Source organism: Ovis canadensis, chromosome 11 (genome assembly GCF_042477335.2).
Source record: "Ovis canadensis isolate MfBH-ARS-UI-01 breed Bighorn chromosome 11, ARS-UI_OviCan_v2, whole genome shotgun sequence".
Taxonomy (NCBI): Eukaryota; Metazoa; Chordata; class Mammalia; order Artiodactyla; family Bovidae; genus Ovis; species Ovis canadensis.
The window spans coordinates 45708672-45720433 of NC_091255.1; positions in this window are offsets into that span (position 1 = coordinate 45708672).

Below are 11762 nucleotides of genomic sequence, written 5' to 3' on the forward strand. Positions count from 1 at the left end.
TCTTTTTGCTAATGATAGTAAAATACAAGAGGAGAGAAAGAAATTAAGGGAAGAATTGTTGAAAGGGAACGTAGACAATGATTTGGGAAATTCTCGGCCTATCTAGATTGTGAAAGATAGTAAAATTCAGAAAGTGAAAGTGAAAGCTGCTCAGTCATGTCCGACTCTTTGGGACCCCATGGACTGTACAGTCCATGGAATTCTCCAGGCCAGAATACTGGAGTGGGTAACCTTTCCCTTCTCCAGGGCATCTTCCCAACCCAGGGATGGAACCCAGGTCTGCCACATTGCAGGCAGATTCTTTACCATCTGAGCCACCAGGGAAGCCAAATGCCTGCCAAAAACTGGCCTAAAGAAAAGCCCTGGTATGTGGCTGTAAAACCTTTTGCTGAAACTTCAGAAAGATCCATGAGCCAGTCAACCAGAGATCAGGGGTTGTACTAGTTTGCTGGGGTGCCACAGTGAAGTACCACAAACTTGGTAGCTTAAAGAACAATTATGTATTGTCTCACAATTCCTGAGATTGAGGTGTCAGCAGGGTTGGCTCCTTCTGAAGACTGACCGTCTGTTCCATGCCTCTCTCTAGCTTCTTGGAGGTTGCTGGCAATCTGGAGTTCCATGGCTTGCAGAAGCATCATCCTGATATCTGCTTCCATCTTCTCATTGCATCTTCGTGTGTGTGTGTGTGCGTATTTCCCCTTTTTATAAGGATACCAGTCATATTGGATTAAGGGTCCACCTATTCCAGGTTGACCTCATCTTAACGAATTACCTCAGCAGTAACCCTATTTCCAGATAAAATCACATTCTGATGGGAGGTAGCATTTCAAGGATGAATTTTGGGAGGACACAGTTCAGTCTCTGTCACTGTCATCAATCTCAAGCAAACCAGGGGTCCTGAGGAAGCTTAGGGGTTATTGTTCCTTAGCCATCTCAGCAGAAGCCAAATGTAGAGAAGGGATTATTCCAGAAAGATGTGTAGGAGAGACTTTTGTCTCATTAGATGTTTGGTTAATCCCTGTGCAGTCAATGCAAAGCCCACAAGGTTCTTGAGAATTTTATACCCACAGGGAAAGAGAGTGGAAAATGAAAGAAGGTTTTTGGGTCCCCCAAATTTCACTGGCAAGAAGCAGGTTGATAAAACATCTCAGCTGAAAACATGTGCTATCTTTCACGCAGATGAAAAATGAAGAATAGGGGATCCAAGAGCCCCAAGGGCAGAGTCAAGAGCCAGTTGTCCCAAGCCTTGAAATCTAAGAGCTTGCTTGATTAGATTTAATGACTGCTTTGGACTGATGACATTTCCTGCTTTTTGAACCAGAGCCTGTTATTTCTTTAGTTTCACGGGTCAGTAGATGGAGAATTGTGCCCAGGAGCTATACTTAGTGGGTTACACTCAGTAGATTCATCTGCGCCTGATTTAGATGATAAAACTTTGTACTTTTGAGATGATGATATTTAGATTAGATTTTGGACTTTGAATTGATGCTGTAATAGGATGAGACCCTTGGGAACTTTGGAAGGGGTTGAGTATATTTGGCATTTAGGAGGAATGTGAATCTTTGGGGACCACAGGATAGACTATAGAAGGCGGAATTCTAAAAATGGCCTCTCAAGATTCTATGCCCTAATCCTTGGAACCTATTAATATGATGAGATTCTACCCCCATATTTATGTTATGTACTATGGCACAGCTGACCTGACACCCTGAACAGAACCTAGTCCAGTCTGCCCAGACTCCTAAACCACATAACTGCCTGATACTAAGTGGATGTTTTTTAAAGCAACTCTTTGTGGTCTTTTGTTACACAGCAATAGAAAACTAACTGCCTTGGCAACATATAAGGACAAATCCTCATCTTCTGCAGTCAGAAAGCAGAAAAGCTGAAGATGAGGTCCAGTTTTTAAATGTAAGAGTAGCAGAATTCCAGATAAAGTTGAATTCTCATCCATTGCATTCTCATCCAATGAATTCTCATCCATTGCCTACTATGACAAGTCCAGGGGTCTGGTTGGGAAGAGATGTAATGGGGACATCTGGGCCAAGGAATCCCAGGTCTCCCTGAACCTCTAGCACTGCAGAAACAGTTCACCCCTTCCTGGAAGAAACTAATATCCCCCTCTTGCTTCAAAAGGATGTAGAGACCTCTGCCTTGCTGTAATGCACATCTCTCTGGGTCTACCCCATCTCTCCTCCTGGCTACCAGACCAATAACTAGGGTCAAGTCACAACATAACCTAGCCAGGGAAATGCTGGCCTTGCCAAAGGAAGAAAAGAGTTGTACCCGTTGCCAATTTTTGCCTCTTAGTTCCAGAAATACCCTTCACTGCCTGCTCTGTAGGAATGGATCTGAGCCCTTTAAATGTGTCTTCTTTGCCAGCTGGCATGATGCTAAGCTTCAGCAGTAGAGGGCCATGGACTTTGCAGGAGCAAGGGGCTTTCCTTCCTAGTTCTCGCGTGCCACTCCTGGCCGGTTCCTGCAGCTTCTCCAGCTCCCAGCTTCTGCAGCATGGGCAGCTTCCATGTCCAGTTCTGGTGCAGGACAGTCAGCAGCACCCAGCGGCCAGCAGCCTTTCCCAGCACTCCCATCAGAAAGTTTCATAGTGGGCTGAGCCAGGCAGCCCGGAGGACACATTTGGTGAGTCTGCAGGGCCAATTTCCTGCTCCACCTGCTCAGCACCACAGTGACTTCTCTGCCATCCTGAGAGCCATGACTATATCCTCTAAACAAGATCTGGATCTCAGCCCCAGGCTGGCCTCTTCCTGACTGCTCCATCCCAACGTTAAGGGAAGTGGCTGTTCCTTATGTTTGCTGCTTTATACTCTTCTCAGGTCTCTTTGTTTTTTTTTACTAGCCAATCATTTATCATTCCAGTTCCCTATTATACTTCACTATTCTACATGTCAAAGTTTCCATGTCCAAATTACAGTGTGGTTTCTGACTCCTGATTGGACTCTGACTGGTTCAGACTCTATATTCTGAAGTTGTAGGACCTAGCCAGCATGTACTGACAGAAGCCAGGACAGTATCATGATCAAGATCAAGAGCTAGAGAGTGGTGTAAGGTTGAATAGATGACAGTTTCTTGAAATGGGAGCATTCTGAAAATGCACCCTAGCAAAGCTTCCACAGGAGATGGTGCTAATATACTGCTGCTAGGATGGCTGTTGGAAATGCAGAGAGAAAATGGCCTACACCGAGAGAAGGAGATAAGCTGAAATTGCTATGGGAGGCTCAAAGAAGTAGGCATGCTTGAGTGGAACATACAATGAAGAGCTAGAAAATTCAACAGATAACTGTATTCCACAGGAGGACCTGGAGGTCATGCCTTTTACCAGAGGAATTAGAAATCTCTGGTGAGAGGGAGACCATGGCTGAGAAGCTCCATGTGTCTGTCCTCTGCTGACCAGAGCTGATGGTACAGAACTAGGCTTCCCAATAGCAATGGGGAGGCTAGGATCCTTACATAATGGAGGCAGATGGTAGCACTTAAACATCAGAGGCAAGGTGGATTCAATTATAATGAGTGGCCGTGTCAAATTTAGGGGGCAGGGTAGCTGATCTGCAAAGAGTTACAGAGATGATTAATAGAACGTGGCAGGAATGACAATCTCCATTATATCCTCGCTAAATTCACCAGTCTGGCCTTTGCAAAAAACAGACTGGGCTTCAGGGATTAAAACCGGCTTCACTGCAAACTCAACAAATGGTAGCTCCATTGAAACTGCTGTGCCAGACTTGGTATCTTTGCTAAAGGTAATTAATACAGCCTCAAGTGTTAATACAGGGTTTATGGCCATTGACCTAGTGAGTGGCGATGCTGGTCAAAGAGAAGCAGAAAAAAATTTACATTCACTCTAGATGGATAAAAGTATATTTTATAGCCTTATTCCCCCTACCCTCCATCTGTGTCCTCTCTCCTGCCTCTGATATAATATAGTCCAAAGGGACATGACTGGACATCCTGAAAAGCATCACACTGATACACTACATTGATGACATTATTAATCAGACTACAGGGCCAAGAAGTGGCAAGTATTTCGTAGGCTTTGCTAAGACACGTTTGCTCTAGAGAGTGGAAAATTATTCTTAAAATTCCAGGGCCTGCCACATCAGTGAAATGTTTATGGGTCCAGTGATCTAGGTCATCCATGCATGCGTACTAAGTAGTTTCAGTTGCATCTGACTCTTTGTGACCCCATGGACTATAGCCCATCAGGCTCCTCTATCCATGGGATTCTCCAGGCAGATACTGGAGTGGGTTGCCATGCCCCCCTCCAGGGGATCTTCCCTGACCCAAGGATCAAACCTGTGTCTCTTAGTCTCCTGCATTGGCAGGTGGGTTCTTTATCACTAGCACCACATGGGAAGCCCCCTAGGGCATCCATAATACAGGACAAATCCTTTCATCCTGCACCTTCCAACTTAAAGAAGTATAATGCCTGGTAGGCCTCAGTGGGTTCTGGAGGCATCTTTCCATACTTGGCTTCAACTCATGTAAATGGTGGCACAAAAGGATGCCAACTTTAGTGGGGTCCAGAGTTTTAAAAAGTTCTTCAGCAGGTCCAGGCCATGGTGCAAGCAGGCCTACCACTTCACACATTAGGGCCATACAACTGTGGCATTAGAGGTATTTGTGAAATTATGTGGCATTTATAGCAAGCCCAAATTGAATTACTAGACATGGGGTCTTCTTGCCTGGAAAAATCCCACGGACAGAAGAGCCTGGTGGACTACAGTCCATGAGGTCGCAAAGAGTTGGACACAACTGAATGACTAACACTTTGCTTATGGGATCTGGAGCAGACCTATTTGTATAAGATCATTATCAATTTTTTGCAAAATAGCTGCCTGGAATGCCACTGAACCCTGGTATAAACAGAACACCTGACCTCAGCTATCAGTGTTCATGCAGCCAGAACGTCCCATCATGAGCTCAAGTCTGTCAGGTTCCCCAGCTCATAAGGTCAGTGGGCTGAGCAGCACTCTAAGATTTAAGGGATATATTCAAGTTTGAACTCAAGCAAAGACAGAGGGCACAAGAAAAACATACAAATAAGCTACCCAAGCGTGGCCCAAACCCCCGTGTCTCCCACTGCATGGGCGCTTCTCCTCCAGTTATCCATGTGTGGTAGATACACGGAGTGGCGGGTGAGGGGCTCTCTAGGATCGTTTGGAGGAAGAGCTTGGTTCACAGAGGGTTTGGCTTGCTGGATACACTCTGGGATAGATTACTGTTACATTGCCACCCTCTCTGGGTCATCCGGAGGAAGAGCAATGAGGAAGAATCCTCCATGGGCAGAGCTTTGGCCACGCATGCCAACATCCATTGCATGTGGAAAAAGGAGCAGCCTGAGGTAAGAATATGCCAGAGACACGCATAGGCGCAAATGGTCTGACTAGTTGTCCAGGGGCTTGAGAAATAAAGTTTGGATGATCAGGGAACAAAGAAGCATGGTAAAGAGATACGCAGATGGACCTAAGGAATGGGCGTGAAGTGTGAAGATCCTCACAATACACATCAAGGACTATCCCAGACATCCACCGTGTCGACACTCTACATGCCAAGTAGAATGAATTGTTGGGCCAGTTGACATTAACCATTAACACTGATCAATCCAGTGCTCACCCAGTAGGTACATGAGTGGAGATCCACGAGAGCAGGGAATAGAAGTCATAACTGGTCCAACTAGTATGGATTCCCACTCACCAAGATCCATCTGGTTACTGCCAACCAACCTACTTCTAACAGGCCAATGCCATGGTACAGATACAGCATTGCCATTCCTCAAAGAAATCAACTAGCCGTTTGATAACAGGTTGACCACACTGGATCCCTTCTACTCTGGATGCAGCAGCAATTAATCTTGACTGGAATCAACATATATTCTGGTTATGTGTTTGCCTTTCCTGCCACAGGGAAGTTAACAGGGACTGCATCAACTTGACTAGGCTATAGCAGCCTTATTCAATCAAACACCAATTCAATCTAGGTTTTGCTGTTATGATTTAACATCTATTGACTTTAAGGAGCGTCTTCTCAATAATTTGAATGGGCCTCACTAATCAAGGCTTCCTTGGTTAGTCAGTAAAGAATCTGCCTGCACTGCAGGAGACCCAGGTTCGATCCCTGGTTCAGAAAGATCCCCTGGAGAAAGGAATGGCAACCCACTCCAGTATTCTTGCCTGGGAATCCCGTGGACAGAGGGCTACAGTCCATGGGGTCGCAAGAGTCAGATACAACTTAGCAACTAAACCGCTACCATCTAATCAGTTGAAAGGCCTTAAGAGCAACAGTGAGGTTTCCCTGAGGAAGAAGATATTCCACTGTGGACTGCAGCATCAGCCCCTGCCTAAGAGTTCTAGACTGCTGATCTGTCAAATAAAGTGTGGACCTATCTAGCTAGCACTCACAACTGTATAAGCCAGTTCCTTGCAATAAGTTTCTAAAGCTATAGGTAGACACAGATATATCTCCTACTGGTTCTGTCTCTCTGGTAGAGCCCTGGCTGATTTAAGGCCTGTGCCAGCATCACTATCTGAAGGCATACTTTAAAAATTAAAAAAAAAAAGCATGATAGTGGACAGAAAGCCTCTGGCTCCCAAATCACCAGTTTCCAGGGAACTCATAAGTCCACAGCTCACCTGTCCCAAGCACCTGCTGTGGTATCCATTAATACAGATTTGATGTTAATGACAAGACCAATGAAGAAGAAAACTATTCAGGATCATAACTCTCCAGGCTGATAATCACAGATGGCAGCAAATCGCATTTGGCAATGTTATCAATGGATGATAGAAACGGTAACCAGAGACTGTGGCCAATCTGAGGGGGTGCACGCACATTCATCCAAAGAAGACTTTCATTGAAAAGTCTCCCCCTTGAGAATATGGGCACGTGCTGAAGTTGGGGTGAAGCCAGGTGACCCTGCAGGATGAATGCAGCATGACCCCCCCACCGCCCCTCATGTGTGAAGTGACCTGATCAAGCCCTGAAAGGGGTCAGAAGCAGAGGAGTGAGAAGTTGACCAGTCAGAGTCATGAGAGATGCTCCTCTGGAGTCAGGAATATTGAACCAAAAAATGAGAACAGTCAGCATTCAGCATCTGAAAATTACTTTTCTTGCTTTCCGGTTGTGACTTTGTAAAAATCAGTTTAGGAAGCCACCGATCTCCCTTGACTGATGCTCTGATTTCACAACTGGGTTTGTCTTCGTCTCCTGCTGGGTCCATGAAAGGACATTCATTACCATAGGCCAACCCAGTGGAAGGTTAAAATCAGGGAGCTCACTGGGAAAACGCCAGCCCAATGCGGGCATGGAGCAGCAGAACTTTTAAAGAACAGGAATGCATGCAGGCTTAGGCAAATGACGGTGGCTTGGGTTAGCAAATAATATTCCAGACAATCTCAGACCACAAAATAGTGCTCACCCTGGAAAGCTATAAAGTTAGAACTTCAGACATTAGCTAGTTACCAAATTAAGACCATTTTATTTACCTTCTTCGCCCTCAGGGAGCCACATCTTTCTGTCCAGGTCTGCACCACAAGCAGAATGAATAGAATGATGTCCTTGGGGGTGATGTGACATGTTTGGGTTGGGGCTATGAAGACCATACCAGCTGTCTTCAGTGAAAGAACAGAGCCCTTGTCAAAGGATTTGTTTTTTTCCATCTTTTTATGATCCAAGTTACCAGACCCGACAGAAGGGTCAAGGAGAGAGCTGGAGACGTCAGCTCAGGAGACCAACGGTGGAGCATCTGAAAACTCCACCATATTCAGGGACCCATTCTAGAGAATCCTGACAGCTGCCCCATCAGTTGAATCACATGTTGTGAGGATGACAGGAGAACAGGATCCATCAAGGCCACCTAACAAGCAACGGGCAGAACCGTCTCCAACCCCTCTGCCTCCACCTCTACCTCCCTTCAGACCAGCCCTCTTACAATCTCACGGCCCCTCTGCCTGGCCCTGAGCTCACCCTCTGTGTGCTCACCCAGGCTTGGGCCCCAGACTCAGTCTCTCATCCTCCACTTTTGCTCTTGTGTTCTAGACTGATGTGCAGGACAGTCACCAGAAGACATTTCCACGTGATGGGGGATAAAGTCAGACAGGTAGGTTTCAGTTTCAGGAGTCTGAGCTTTCTAGGACTAAACTCCATGTTTCACAGTCCCTGGGGTCTCTGCCCTCATTCTATAGGTGAGGAAACTGACTCCTGGAGAGAAGTGACCAGTCAAGGCCACATTGCAAGTTCATGGCAGAGCTGACCCTTGGAAGGTCAGTTCCAGAACCTCCCTGGAGCACTTTCTTATCCTTCCACTTGCATGTTGATGTTACCAAACAATGCAGGTGCGTGTGCCCAACGCACAGTAAGGTCAAATCATGCTAAAATGTTGGAGTTTGGATCACAGAAAGGTTTATTATAGGGCCATGCACGGAGATGGGTGGCTCATGCCTTAACAACCCCACAGTTATTGAAAGCTTTCATCATAGCCCTTTTAAAAGCAAAAAGTGAGGGAGGGGTGTGATTAATTGTTGCAAATTTCTTGGTATCAGATCCTTTGTTCCTGAAGTCAGGTCACGGTCAAGTAATGATGTAAATCTCTACCAAATCAAGTACCTGTAAATCTCTACCAATGAATATTATTCTCTGTCTTGACAAGAAAGGGCCAGGTCCCAAGGCACAATTTTTACCCTCCAAGGTCCCCATCCTGGTTAAGAGGAGGCAGCTCTCAGCTGGCAGTTTCCTCAGGGCCAGGTCCCCAGACCCTGCCCAGCTGTCATTGCTGAAGGAGGCAGGCACCCAACCCAACTGGCCCTCAGGCTCCTCAGGCCACCCAAAGGTGGGGAGACAAGATCCCACAGACTGCAACCCAGGCAGACTGCCACTGCTATTAGGTTGCAGAGACAAGGATGCCTCAAGGCCTGGGCCAAGGCTAGTGGGTGGCCTTGGTGAGGGCTCTGGACACAGTCCCAAGCTTGTTCTCTGGGCTCCCCAGCTCACCCACTGGTCCAGGTGAGCAGGAGGGCCTTGGGAGAAGGCTGGGATCCGCCTCTTACTTTACTCTCCACCTCACAACCACCACTCTACTGTTATCTGAATCTCCTCATTGTCATCTCTTGACTGTTGATTGCCAGTGGGTGGGGCCCATTTGAGGCACTGACCAATGACTGAGCAGGACCAGTTGCCTAGTAACAGGGTGCCACAGCGATGATGCTCAGCAATGGCTGTGAATGGCCTGCACTCACCGTGCTCTGTTACCTTGGTATTTCTCTCATTTCTGTCTTTCAAAATAAGATGAAAATTCTAATTCATTCATATTTTAAAGGAGAGGAAGGAATATAGAGACTAATCCAAAACAGCAACAGGTTCCAACTTCATTTTTACTAGATATTCATTCTATAAGCATGTGTTTAATGTGGCATGTTGCCATTCTGAGTTGGATTTGTCTTATGCTAAGATATTTGCATCCTTTGAACACCCATGCCAGGAGGCAGGGGCCAAGGGGTCTAGGAAATAGCTTCTTTACTAGTGGATAAGCCACAGTCAGATAGTCAAGAATCAAATGCTCAGATTCAGCAGGTTATCCTTGTGGTGCCTATGAGTGGAAAGAGAAATAGAAACTACCTCTCCTTTCTTTGCCTAGGAAAAATGGAACAGCTTGACCGTGGTTTCCCTCCAGGAGATGCCAAGGTTTTGAAGGCTTCAAATCTCCACTGCTGCTGCCTAGCACAGTCAATCTGTGAGGCTGTCTCTTATTTTCTCCTTCCGTTGCCCAGACACCTCTGGTCTTCTGAAGGATACTGGATTGAGGCTAATATAAGAATGGCCTTTCCCAGACTGCTGCGTCAGTGCCCCTTTTCAGGCTGCTAGGAATTCAGGTCTCCAGCTTCCCTAGCAAGTCATCTCACGATAATAGAAGCAAAGACTTCCCTGATGGCCCAGTAGCTAAGATTCCACACTCCCATTGCAGGAGGCCTTCTGGGAACTGGATCCCATGTGCCACAACTAAGAGTTCGCATAGTGCAACTAAAGATTCCACATGCTGCAACTAAAAAAAAGAAAAGCCTTCACGGTGGTCCAGTGGTTAAGATTCTACCTGCCAATGCAGGGCACACTGGTTTAGTCCTTGGTCTGGGAAGATTCCACAGCCCATGCACCACAACTAGAGCCCACGAGAGCAGCTAGTGAGCCCACACACTGCAACTACTGAAGCCTGTAGGCCTAGAGCCACAACAAGAGAAGCCAGGGCAACGAGAAGCCCAGGCACCACAATGAAGAGCAGCCCCCCTCGCTGCAACTAGAGAAAGCCCGTGTGCAGCAACAAAGACCCAGTGCCGCCAAAACTAATAACTAACTAAATAACTAAAAATTAAGAATAAAGATCCCATATGCTGCAACGAAGATGGAAAATCCTGCATGCCTCAGCTAAGACTCAGTGCAGCCAAATAAAGAATGAAATAAATAAATTAAAATATTTTTAAATAATTTTTTTTAAATGATGACAGAAGCAGTGACCATATATGTAAAGAGCACCAGCCTGGAAAACAGGTCCTAACTCCAGCCTCTGTCACAACCTGCCTTTCTGGGCCAACTGTCCATCCTTCAAAACCCAGCTCAAGCACCACTTCCTCTGTGTATGGGCCTACTGTGAGGTTTTGAAGGAAGAGAATTGTCTTGATCATCTCATCTTTCTAGGTACTCAATATACAAATAATTATGGAATTGCTCCAAAATGAGACGGTAATCTTGAAGACAGCTTCCCTATTGTAAGAGTCTATGATGACCCTAACCCCACTTCAGGGGTTGGGCCCCAATGCCTGAGAGGCACAGAGAGGTGAAAGACCTAGGATCCTTAAACCCTCAGACCAAGCATGCTCAATCCAAGTGTTCCAACCCAGCTGGTCTCTGACAAGTTACCTCTCTGAGAGGTAACCCCAGAAGTCACCTCTAGGACACCGATGCAGCATTCTGGGAAAATACATGTATATATCAGGTACACAGGCGTGACAGAGATCTGGAGATTAGACATGCCTCTTTCCCCCCACCACCACCCCCCCTCCCCTCCCCCCCCCCACCACTGTGGGCATAGATTAGTCATCTGAAAGCATTTTGAGGTCTGTGATCGCAGTGTGAGATGAGATGGTGTTTCTTTAACAGGTGAGAAGATGGAGCATTTCCCCAAGGGGATGGAAGGAGAAGAATCTAGAGGAGTTGAGTGATGTGCTGAGCCACACACATGTTGAGGGGTGATCCAGATTCTCAGCTGACACTCTCAGTTTCTACTCTGGGTTTTCCTGACCAAAGAAAATCTCGACCAGTTTAAGGTCTCAATCTGCTGCAGCAGACACAGCTGGCCACTTCCTCTCTGAACTCTTTGGGGGCAGGGCAGGGACCTAGGAAGAGCTACTCAATACTTTTGATGTGGGACTCACATACAAAAGGTCCTCCTTGATGTGGTTTGAAACGCTGCCATGGTGTGCTTGGATAATAGCTAAATTAGCCCTTCATAAAGACTGGGAATGAAGGGACGTCTAAATATAACTCTAGGACACAGTTTGAGAACTGCCTGTGGGTAGAATGTAAGAACCCCATCAAGAGGTACAAGATAGGAGAAAAATCAAACCCACCCCCCACTCCCACTTTCCCAGTTCTAGGATTTTTTAAAGTTAGAGGAAAAACAGGCAGTAAGAGGTCACATCAGGTCTCTGGACATCTCCACTGCTTCCAAGCATCAGAGAAGAAAATGCTATTGTGTCTGT